This window comes from Aquarana catesbeiana, linkage group LG01 (genome assembly GCF_042186555.1).
Source record: "Aquarana catesbeiana isolate 2022-GZ linkage group LG01, ASM4218655v1, whole genome shotgun sequence".
Taxonomy (NCBI): Eukaryota; Metazoa; Chordata; class Amphibia; order Anura; family Ranidae; genus Aquarana; species Aquarana catesbeiana.
The window spans coordinates 90,668,505-90,681,721 of NC_133324.1; positions in this window are offsets into that span (position 1 = coordinate 90,668,505).

Consider the following 13,217-nt stretch of genomic DNA (forward strand, 5'->3'; position numbering starts at 1 on the left):
AGAGTGACATTGCATCGAAGAAGGATGACAAAGAGTCCAGAGAAACACGGTGTTCTTCCAGCAGGTGATGAGCCCAGGCTTGTGGTTCTCCCAGCAGAAGTGAGACAACAAACCCCACCTTGGTGTTTTCCCGCAAAAAGGTTAAGGCTAGTAAGGAAAAGTACAGCTCACATGCATTACGGAAAGTCCAAAACTTGCTTCGATCCCCAGAAAACTTCTCTGGAATTGGGACCCTGGGTTCTGGAGATAACATCATTAAAGGAAGTGCGGGGGAAGCCTCTGATGACAACCCACTGGAAGAAAGGTTTGTAATACTCGTCCGGGACTGCACTTGTCTCACCAGGTGTTCATAGCTGTCCTAAAGGGATTTCACCTCTTGAGTGAGGACGGAGAGTAATTGGCAGATTTCATCAGTAGCAGAGGTCCCTCTTGCAGGCTCAGGCATGGCTGTTTGATACTGACACGTACCTCGTATGTGAGCCTGACGTGCAGAGGGAGACCTCTCGTACAGCCCTGGTTCCCAGATCACTGGAGTTGAGGACAGTGACCGTAGGAGCACAGCAGGGTATGGGTGCCTGGTGGATTCTCTGGAACTGGAGATGATGTCCACTGGGAGACACTGGAACTGGCTGGAGTGCCGGGTGCAGGTAAGCTGGATACAAGTCAGCAGGAAAGCTGGATGCAGGTCAGCAGGATGCGGGTAAGCTGGATGCAGGTCAGCAGGATGCAGGTAAGCTGGATGCAGGTCAGCAGGGTGCACACAGCAGGCAGAAGCAAGGTCAGACAAGCCGGGTCATACACAGTGGATCAGTTCAACAGAATAGGCAGGCAAGGAATAGTCAAGTTCGGGCTGGTTTCTGGTAACAGGAGATCAGGCAGGCAGGTAAACAGAATCAGAGTCAGGGAAAGCCAAGGTTCAGGATTGGAGACAGCAGCGTGGTCAGAGAGCCAGGTCAGGTGATCGGATGCTGATTACAGGAACAGGTCACAGGTGAAGCTGCAGATCAAACAGCAAGAGCTGAATGGTGGAAGCCCCTCTTAAAGGCCACTGGGCGCCAAAGCTGAATCACTGTGCGTGCGATCTCTGCGATCGGCACATGCGTATTGGCGCACGCCTGTTCGTTACTGGGAACCTGTTGGTGGGGATGTGCCTGAGCCCTGTTGCAGGTCTGGAAGTAGTATGTCCATGACAATTAGTGTCATTGGTGACGCTAGTTAGGGAAGTAAATATTTAGGTTCGCCGTCAGCGTTTTATAGTGACAGGGACCCCCATATACTACCTAATAAATGTTTTAACCCCTTGATTGCCCCCTAGTTAACCCTTTCACCACTGATCACCGTATAACTGTGACGGGTGATGCTGGTTAGTTCGTTTATTTTTTATAGTGTCAGGGCACCCGCCGTTTATTACCGAATAAAGGTTTAGCCCCCTGATCACCCGGCGGTGATATGCGTCGCCCCAGGCAGTGTCAGATTAGCGCCAGTACCGCTAACACCCACGCACGCAGCATACACTTCCCTTAGTGGTATAGTATCTGAACGGATCAATATCTGATCTGATCAGATCTATACTAGCGTCCCCAGCAGTTTAGGGTTCCCAAAAACGCAGTGTTAGCGGGATCAGCCCAGATACCTGCTAGCACCTGTGTTTTGCCCCTCTGCCCAGCCCAGCCCACCCAAGTGCAGTATCGATCGATCGCTGTCACTTACAAAACAGTAAACGCATAACTGCAGCGTTCGCAGAGTCAGGCCTGATCCCTGCGATCGCTAACAGTTTTTTGGTAGCATTTTGGTGAGCAGGCAAGCACCAGCCCCAGGCAGCGTCAGGTTAGCGCCAGTACCGCTAACATCCACGCACACACCGTACACCTCCCTTAGTGGTATAGTATCTAAACGGATCAATACCTGATCTGATCAGATCTATACTAGCGTCCCCAGCAGTTTAGGGTTCCCAATAACGCAGTGTTAGCAGGATCAGACCAGATACCTGCTAGCACCTGCGTTTTGCCCCTCCACCCAGCCTAGCCCAGCCCACCCAAGTGCAGTATCGATCGATCACTGTCACTTACAAAACACTAAACACACATAACTGCAGCGTTCGCAGAGTCAGGCCTGATCCCTGCGATCGCTAACAGTTTTTTTGGTAGCGTTTTGGTGAACTGGCAAGCACCAGCCCCAGGCAGCGTCAGGTTAGTGCCAGTACCGCTAACACCCACGCACGCACCGTACACCTCCCTTAGTGGTATAGTATCTGAACGGATCAATATCTGATCCGATCAGATCTATACTACCGTCCCCAGCAGTTTAGGGTTCCCAAAAACGCAGTGTTAGAGGGATCAGTCCAGATACCTGCTAGCACCTGCGTTTTGCCCCTCCGCCCGGCCCAGCCCAGCCCACCCAAGTGCAGTATCGATCGATCACTGTCACTTACAAAACACTAAACGCATAACTGCAGTGTTCGCAGAGTCAGGCCTGATCCCTGCGATCGCTAACAGTTTTTTTGGTAACGTTTTGGTGAACTGGCAAGCACCAGCGGCCTAGTACACCCCGGTCGTAGTCAAACCAGCACTGCAGTAAGACTTGGTGACGTGGCAAGTCCCATAAGTGCAGTTCAAGCTGGTGAGGTGGCAAGCACAAGTAGTGTCCCGCTGCCACCAAGAAGAAGACAAACACAGGCCTGTCGTGCCCATAATGCCCTTCCTGCTGCATTCGCCAATTCTAATTGGGAACCCACCACTTCTGCAGCACCCGTACTTCCCCCATTCACATCCCCAATCAAATGCAGTCGGCTGCATCAGAGGCATTTTCTTTTTGTCCTCCCGAGTACCCCTACCCGACGAACCCCCCCCAAAAAGATGTCGTGTCTGCAGCAAGCGCGGATATAGGCGTGACACCCGCTATTATTGTCCCTCCTGTCCTGACAATCCTGGTCTTTGCATTGGTGAATATTTTGAACGCTACCATGCACTAGTTGAGTAATAGCGTAGGGTACAGCATTGCACAAACTAGGCACACTTTCACAGGGTCTCCCAAGATGCCATCGCATTTTGAGAGACCTGAACCTGGAACCGGTTACAGTTATAAAAGTTATTTACAAAAAAAAGTGTAAAAAAAAAAAAAAATATATATATAATTTTTTTAAAAGTTGTCGTTTTATTGTTCTCTCTCTCTCTATTCTCTCTCTATTGTTCTGCTCTTTTTTACTGTATTCTATTCTGCAATGTTTTATTGTTATTATGTTTTATCATGTTTGCTTTTCAGGTATGCAATTTTTTATACTTTACCGTTTACTGTGTTTTATTGTTAACCATGTTTTTGTCTTCAGGTACGCCATTCACGACTGAGTGGTTATACCAGAATGATGCCTGCAGGTTTAGGTATCATCTTGGTATCATTCTTTTCAACCAGCGGTCGGCTTTCATGTAAAAGCAATCCTAGCGGCAAATTAGCCTCTAGACTGCTTTTACAAGCAGTGGGAGGGAATGCCCCCCCCCCCACACCGTCTTCCGTGTTTTTCTCTGGCTCTCCTGTCTCAACAGGGAACCTGACAATGCAGCCGGTGATTCAGCCAGCTGACCATAGAGCTGATCAGAGACCAGAGTGGCTCCAAACATCTCTATGGCCTAAGAAACCGGATCTACGAGCATTTCATGGACTTAGATTTCGCCGGATGTAAACAGCGCCATTGGGAAATTGGGAAAGCATTTTATCACACCGATCTTGGTGTGGTCAGATGCTTTAAGGGCAGAGGAGAGATATAGGGTCTAATAGACCCTAATTTTTTCAAAAAAGAGTACCTGTCACTACCTATTGCTATCATAGGGGATATTTACATTCCCTGAGATAACAATAAAAATGATTAAAAAAAAAAAAATGAAAGGAACAGTTTAAAAATAAGATAAAAAAGCAAAAAAAATAATAAAGAAAAAAAAAAAAAAAAAAAGCACCCTGGTCCCCCCCTGCTCTTGCGCAAAGGCAAACGCAAGCGTCGGTCTGGCGTCAAATGTAAACAGCAATTGCACCATGCATGTGAGGTGTCATCGCGAACGTCAGATCGAGGGCAGTAATTTTAGCAGTAGACCCCCTCTGTAAATCTAAAGTGGTAACCTGTAAAGGCTTTTAAAGGCTTTTAAAAATGTATTTAGTTTGTCGCCACTGCACGTTTGTGCGCAATTTTAAAGCATGTCATGTTTGGTATCCATGTACTTGGCCTAAGATCATCTTTTTTATTTCATCAAACATTTGGGCAATATAGTGTGTTTTAGTGCATTAAAATTTAAAAAAGTGTGTTTTTTACCCAAAAAATGCGTTTGAAAAATCGCTGCGCAAATACTGTGTGAGCCCGGGTTCACACCTATGCGAATTAGATGCGGCTTACACCGCATCTAATTCGCAGGACATTTTAAAATACATTCATATGAATGCATCTGGTTCACATATGTGCGTTGCATTCGCACTGCGCATTGCACAAAAAACGTGTGCGTTTTTTGGGCATTGCGGTGCGAACTACAAGCCTATTATCTCCTATGGGAACGCATCTGATTCGCAGATGCATTGCGTTCTGAACAAGGATTTTCTCTTTCTCCTCACTACACCTCCCCCTCCCCCCCCCCTCCCTCCCCCTCTCCCTGCTCTCTAATCCTGAGCAAAAACGCAATGAATCCGTTGAACAGGAGATTGTTATCTCCCCAGTGAAACCTGAGCTTCAATTCGCACCGCACAAGTGTGAAACAGGGCTGAAAAAAAAAAAATGAAACACCCACCATTTTAATCTGTAGGGCATTTGCTTTAAAAAAATATATAATGTTTGGGGGTTCAAAGTAATTTTCTTGCAAAAAAAATAATTTTTTTCATGTAAACAAAAAGTGTCAGAAAGGGCTTTGTCTTCAAGTGGTTAGAAGAGTGGGTGATGTGTGACATAAGCTTCTAAATGTTGCGCATAAAATGCCAGGACAGTTCAAAACCCCCCAAATGACCCCATTTTGAAAAGTAGACACCCCAAGCTATTTGCTGAGAGTCATGTCGAGTCCATGGAATATTTTATATTGTGACACAAGTTACGGGAAAGAGACACATTTTTTTTAATTTTTTTTTTTGCACAAAGTTGTCACTAAATGATATATTGCTCAAACATGCCATGGGAATATGTGAAATTACACCCCAAAATACATTCTGTTGCTTCTCCTGAGTACGGGGATACCACATGTGTGAGACTTTTTGGGAGCCTAGCCGCGTACGGGACCCTGAAAACCAAGCACTGCCTTCAGGCTTTCTAAGGGCGTAAATTTTTGATTTCAGTCTTCACTGCCTGTCACAGTTTTGGAGGCCATGGAATGCCCAGGTGGCACAAAACCCCCCCAAATGACCCCATTTTGGAAAGTAGACACCCCAAGCTATTTGCTGAGAGGTATAGTGAGTATTTTGCAGACCTCACTTTTTGTAACAAAGTTTTGAAAATTGAAAAAAGAAAAAAAAATGTTTTTTCTTGACTCTCTTCATTTTCAAAAACAAATGAGAGCTGCAAAATACTCACCATGCCTCTCAGCAAATAGCTTGGGGTGTCTACTTTCCAAAATGGGGTCATTTGGGGGGGTTTTGTGCCACCTGGGCATTCCATGGCCTCCGAAACTGTGATAGGCAGTGAAGAGTGAAATAAAAAATTTACACCCTTAGAAATCCTGAAGGCGGTGATTGGTTTTCAGGGCCCCGTACGCAGCTAGGCTCCCAAAAAGTCCCACACATGTGGTATCCCCATACTCAGGAGAAGCAGCTAAATGTATTTTGGGGTGCAATTCCACATATGACCATGGCCTGTGTGAGCAATATATCATTTAGTGACCACTTTGTGCAAAAAAAAAAAAATAAATTGTCACTTTCCCGCAACTTGTGTCAAAATATAAAATATTCCATGGACTCAACATGCCTCTCAGCAAATAGCTTGGGGTGTCTACTTTCTAAAATGGGGTCATTTGGGGGGGGGGGGGTTGTGCCATCTGGGCATTTTATGGCCTTCAAAACTGTGATAGGTAGTGAGGAGTGAAATCAAAAATTTACGCCCTTAGAAATCTTGAAGGCGGTGATTGGTTTTCGGGGCCCCGTACGCGGCTAGGCTCCCAAAAAGTCCCACACATGTGGTATCCCTGTACTCAGGAGAAGCAGCTGAATGTATTTTGGGGTGCAATTCCACATATGCCCATGGCCTGTGTGAGCAATATCATTTAGTGACAACTTTTTGTAATTTTTTTTTTTTTTGTCATTATTCAATCACTTGGGACAAAAAAATTAATATTCAATGGGCTCAACATGCCTCTCAGCAATTTCCTTGGGGTGTCTACTTTCCAAATTTGGGTCATTTGGGGGGGGGTTTGTACTGCCCTGCCATTTTAGCACCTCAAGAAATGACATAGGCAGTCATAAACTAAAAGCTGTGTAAATTCCAGAAAATGTACCCTAGCTTGTAGACGCTATAACTTTTGCACAAACCAATAAATATATGCTTATTGACATTTTTTTTACCAAAGACATGTGGCCTAAATGTATGACTAAAATTGAGTTTATTGGATTTTTTTTATAACAAAAAGTAAAAAATATCATTTTTTTTCAAAATTTTCGGTCTTTTTCTGTTTATAGCGCAAAAAATAAAAAACGCAGAGGTGATCAAATACCATCAAAAGAAAGCTCTATTTGTGGGAAGAAAAGGACACAAATTTTGTTTGGGTACAGCATTGAATGACCGCGCAATTAGCAGTTAAAGCGGCGCAGTGCCAAATTGGAAAAAGTCCTCTGGTCTTTAGGCAGCCAAATGGTCCGGGGCTGAAGTGGTTAAGGTGTTAAGTAAACTCACTTGGTGCCTTATGTGCATTAAATTAGCCTCAGAACCTGTGTAATTCATATGTGTTCGGGTTTTAAGGGGTGAGATGGCAACCCTACGTGAAGGGGATATATATATATATATATATATATATATATATATATATATATATATATATATATATATATATATATATATATATTAATTCCAGCAAAATAACTGATACAACATGACCTTCTTCTTTTTCTGTTCGGTTATGAAAATTGCCCAAAACGTTCCTGGCCTTATTTCTCTTTCCTCACCCACAAAATGGGCTCACCTATGCTTACTTGCTGCCAGATGTTCTACCACCAACAAGTGGACTTCCTCCTATAATATTACTGATGTCAAAACAGCAGTTCACTACATCTACCTTAATGAAAAACTGGATCCCGATCTAAATCCCTATCTCGAACACTCTATTTTCTTATCCAAGTGGGGAGCTTACCATGCAACCATCAACTCAACAGGAGATGTCTCAACGCCCCCATTATACCATGAAACTTTTTATCATATTGCTGTACCAGTAATACCTGTGCATTTGTTCTTTTTTATTTGTTCTTTTTCTCTTTGTTTTCCTATGAATCTGTAGTTATAGCAGTCAACAACAAGCTCATCTTGTTTCCAACTCTTTCCTGATACCAAGGGACATTGTGGAAAAAAGGTTTCATTGATACATAATCTATACTTCAGAATATATTCCATGTATATACATCACCAGGTTAATCTTTGAGTTGTTTATATGACCTTGGTACCTATTCATAGTCTTTTGCAAGAGCTGTCATGCACAGAAAAAAATGTTTAACCACTTGCCGACCAGCTCATGTACATTTACTGCTGCAGGTTGGCAGCGCTGTGCGAATCGCTACGGGTCAGGCGGACTCGATGTCCGCCGGCGACTCACGATTGCCTAGTACAGAGGCAGAACGGGGATCTGCCAGTGTAAATAAACGGATCCCTGTTCTGTGAGGGGACATGTTAGAGCTCTTCTGTTCCCAGTGATCAGAAACAGTAACCTCTGTCATGTCCCAGTGAGCCCATCCCCTCTACAGTTAGAACACACCCAGGGAATACACTTAACCCCTTGATCGCCCCCTAGTGTTAACCCCTTCCATGCCAGTGTCATTTTTACATTGATCAGTGCATTTTTATAGCACTGATCAATGTAATAATGTCACTGGTCCCCAAAAAGTGTTATTTTTGGGGTCAGATTTGTCTGCCACATTGTGGCAGTCCCGCTAAAAATCGCAGATCGACAACATTACTAGTAAAAACAATAAAAGTCCCTAAATCTATCCCATAGTTTGTAGGCGCAACAACTTTTCTTCAAATGGATATATGTGAGTCACTGGCGCAAAATATTAAATAATAAATATTTTGTGTTTAAACCTGTAAATCTTAAATAACTTAAAAATGTGGTTGCTGCAATCAAAAAAATTCACCAATAAGCGAAAAAAATAAAAATTAAATTTGTGTTGACTGCGCTACCCTAATTTAACTACACCACTTGAGAATCATATATGCGCCAAAAAACATTAAAAAATTATATATAGATATGCTTAAAACATATATTTTATGCAATGGTACACAATCTTTCTTTCATCCGAATATACCCTAAGTGTATTTCAACATGAAATCAGTATATGAAAAATTATATAAACCTTTACATCCAAAATATCAAAACTATAATATCCAAATTCTTGTGCAATGTGCAATGTGCCAATCGATACAGAGGTTTCCCTTTTAAACTGTCCTTTATGAATATATTATTTCTGTGCTTATGAAATGAATCATCCGTGATTCCTTGTGACACTTCCACCACTTTAGTGACAATACCACCACCACATGGATTAGCCGCTCACCAGATGCTAGTATAAATGCGCCTTTGGTTCACTTAGAAGGGATAACCACTCCACCTGCAACGTTTTCCTTGTGCTATAGGCAAACCATATCCATCCTCATAGAAAAACAGACAGCGATCATTGCGCAGTATGTAATTGCTGTTTATTTAAAATTAGATTAAAAAGACTGTACACTCACATTTTGTGGTGCTCGTAAGCCGGCACCAAGCTGTTCCAGCGGTTTGTAATGGGTGTGAAGATGGCGTCGTATGGTTCCTAAGCCGACGTGTGGTGCAAGCCTCGTTTTCACCCCGCTTGCACTTCAAACCTCGCTCTCACCCAGCCGGAAATGACGTAATGAGGTAGTAAAATTTCCCAGCAGCCTCTACACGTTTCGCAACAATGTTTGCATCAGGAACAACTTTTGTGCAAACCAATCAAAATGGACCTATTGTGATTTTTTTTTACCAAGAATACGTAGAAAAATATATATCGTACTAAACTGATGAATAAATTAGTTTTTTTTTATTGTTATTTTTTTGGATATGTATTATAGCAAAAAGTTAAATTTTTTTTTTTTTTTTTTTTTAATTGTCGCTTATTTATAGCGCAAAAAATAAAAAAAACACAGAGGTGTTAAAATACCACCAAAAGAGAGGCAGGAGGCGGAGCCTAGCGGAGCAGACATGCATTGTTAGAGCTCCACACCGCTGAGGAGAGAAGAGAAGGACAAAGCGGAGCCTGCAGGCTCAAAAGGTATCCATTTGAACCTTTTTGCCCCAGGGAACAAACTGTGAAAGTTTGGGCAGGAAATATGGTACTGGGAGGAAACCGTGGCAGAAATAAAAATCACCTCACAAAGAGCTCACAGGCACTCACTGCAGCTGAAGCAGCTCCAGTCACCTCACAAGATACAGCATCAGGGCGCTCTCACAGACAGAAAATGTCACAGCAAGACTCTCCATTTGAGTCAGATACAGAACAAATCCTCTCACAAACTTCTCCACAAGCCTCCTCAGTATCCCCAGTAATATTATTACAGTTTGAAAAGATGCTTCATAAGGCTTTAAAACAAACCTCAGACCAAATAACAAAAAGCCTAACCAAAGAAATAAGAGAGCTGGGAAACCGCACCGCAGCCCTAGAAATAAAAATGGATGAAATTGAAATTACAACCCAAGTAAATATAACAGAATTGGAACAATCAAAAGAAGAGAATTGAATACTTCAAACTAAGCTAGAAGATTACGAAAATAGAGCCAGACGTTCAAACTTGCGCATAAGGGGAATACCTGAAACTGTGACAGACCTGCAATCTACTATTACTGCTCTATTACAAGAACTAAAGCCAGATATCCCTATTGAACGTTTAGAACTGGACAGAGTACACAGAGCCCTCACAGCCAAAAAGAAAGATGGACCCCCACGTGATATAATCACAAAATTTCATTATTACAGAACGAAAGAACAAATACTAATTGCTGCAAGAGAAAAAAAGGAACTTAATTTTCAAGGACACAATTATCAAATTTTTGCTGACCTATCCCAACTTACTATTACTAAAAGACGATCCATGAAACCCCAACTAATGGAACTGCAACGCCACAACATTATGTATCAATGGGGCTTCCCCTTTTCAGTCAGATTTAACTACCAAGGTACAATTTACAGAAGCAGATCAGCAGATGAACTACAACAAACCCTTTTAAAATTAAATCTGACAGAACCCACAAGCAGCAACTCTCCCACACGCAGAAGAATGGCATCATCTTCACCTTCAGGCAGCACCCAGAAAATTTCAGAACAAAATGGGAATCATCATTCTCACAAAAGAGGCCGTTATGCCACATCATCCATGGACCAAGAAGATTCAATGGACTGACATCCTAATTCCTAATATCGCTTCATTTATTATACTAAGAGATGGTTCTCTATAAAAAACCTATATTTATAACTGAATGTAACTGCATTCTGATAGTCACACACTGTGTGGGATCATGTTACATTCCAGTTGTATTTCTTATTACTTCTGATTCATATAGCCTTAGAATATATAAGTGAAATAAGGAAATTCATGTTCAGTTATATATTATCAGGTAATAACAATAGATTTATTACTTTTTAGGACAAATATGTTCAATAATCCAGAAGTAATGGAAGCTTTTTCTTTCTTTTCTTAAAACAAATATATTATTACCTAACTAGTTCCTAGAATTATGTTTTTGTTTATTCTAATCTGAAGCAATACAACCTCAATTTTATGAGTTAACATATCTAAACAGTTACATATGAATAAAATATGTATTGTTTACTCTAAAAGGGTTAAAATCCCAAAATAATTTAAACTATCTTCATCAATACCAAAGTTATTAACAGAACCTTTCTAACTGAATTATTTAGCCTAGGGCAAAACTAACCATATACAACCACCCTGGAATAAATAATTTCAACAAAAACTATATTCTGCACTCCAATTAATGAAACATCATTTTGATGTCTTTTGACATAGCACTTCTCTCCTGTAAGCGGAAGATCCGTGTACCCCCATTAGCCCTCCTCATTCTCCCAACCATATTATGTGGGAGTGTGACGAAGGCACTTATTCCCCTGAGAGAGATATTTATTCTCTTTCACGGGTAAATTGTGATTACTTGCAAAAAATAATTTATACAATGTATCATCTAATCTCATATGTTTTTTGTTTACTCTTTACTCCAGAATTCACTGGTTTCTTTTCTATCTATTCATCTCTTCAGTCCACACAGGTTGATCTGCGCAGTCAGCTCTGCATAACAAAAAGTAAGTCAAAACTATTTGATCTATTGCCATGGCACCACTGAATATACTTTCCTTGAATGTTCAGGGAATAAATGTCCCTCAAAAAAGGACCAAAGCCTTCCGTACTTTCCATAACAAGAAGGCTCACATAGTATGCCTCCAAGAAACACACTTCACCAAAGATTCTACTCCAAAATATATTTCTCCTTTTTATCAACAAATTTACACGGCTTCTGCCTGTACCAAGCAAAGGGGAACTCTAATTGCATTTCACCGATCCACACCATTCACCTTATCATCAGAAATGAAAGACCCAGAAGGTAGATACCTGATACTCATGGGTTATATAATGGATACAGCAATCACGGTGATTTCCTACTACGCTCCTAACAAACAACCTACACCATTCCTCTCACATATATTACAAGTGATTAATACACACAAAATAGGAACAGTGATAATGTGTGGGGATTCGAACCAGGTCCTCCTCCCATTTCTAGATAAATCACCTTTTACACCATCCAAAATAACCTCTAGATTACCTTTTTCTCAACTTCTTTCCAAATACAATCTGGTAGATTCGTGGAGAGAAAGTAACCCAATGAAAAAGAAATTCACTTATTTCTCGCACCCTCATCAAACCTTCACCAGAATAGATCATATTTTTCTAACAATAGGAATGATACCAGAAATTATTGCATCAGATATAATTCCGATTCCGTGGTCTGACCATAATGCAGTATACACTACTATAGCCTCAGCCATACCAAAAGCGCATGACCCAACGTGGTACTTACCGGACATAATGCTCAAACATCCACTACATCAGATGGCCATTGAACAAGCTTTAAAGGAATACATATCAATTAATAATACAACAGACATCTCCCCAATAACACTGTGGGAAGCTCATAAGCCTGTCTTGCGTGGTACAATACAAAGACAAATGGCACTATTTAAACGGGAACGCAAAAATCTAGCAAAAAAACTAGAACTCAATTTTAATTCAGCCTACATTTCATTTCAAGATAATCCATCTCAGAGTACAAAATCTCATCTGGAAAAATCTAGATTGGAATACGATCTATTTCTCACTGAGTCAGTTGATAAATCCCTCAAACGCTCCAAACACAATTTCTACATGAATACAAACAAACCAGGTACATATTTGGCTCGGGCATTAAATTCAACTAACAAATCTTTCAAACCAATACGTTTGAAATTATCAAAAAATGTTTACACTTGTAATCCAGTTAAAATAGTCCATAAATTTCACTCACATCTCGCAACTTTATACAAGACAAACAATGAATTTAATCCTACAGAGGCTGAATCCTTCTTCTCAAAAATAACCTTACCTGAGTTATCTCAGAATCAAAAAAGCAGTTTGGATGAGCCTATAACTATAGATAAAGTTGCTAACGCCATAAAAGACCTAAAACTTAACAAAAGACCAGGCCCAGACGGCTACTCGGCTTTATACTATTAAACATTCTCAGAAATACTCTCTCCCATTCTCACTGAAACTTTTAACAAACTTCTAGATGGACATTCTTTTCGGCAAGAAACACTAATGGCAATTGTTTGTATGATCCCAAAACCCCTTTCTGATGATACTTCCTGTGGGAATTATCGGCCTATCTCTCTGTTAAACCTCGATATTAAATTATTAGCAAAAATAATAGCAAAACGCCTCAATAGCATTATAGGAAAATTAATACATAGAGATCAAGTAGGCTTCATGCCAA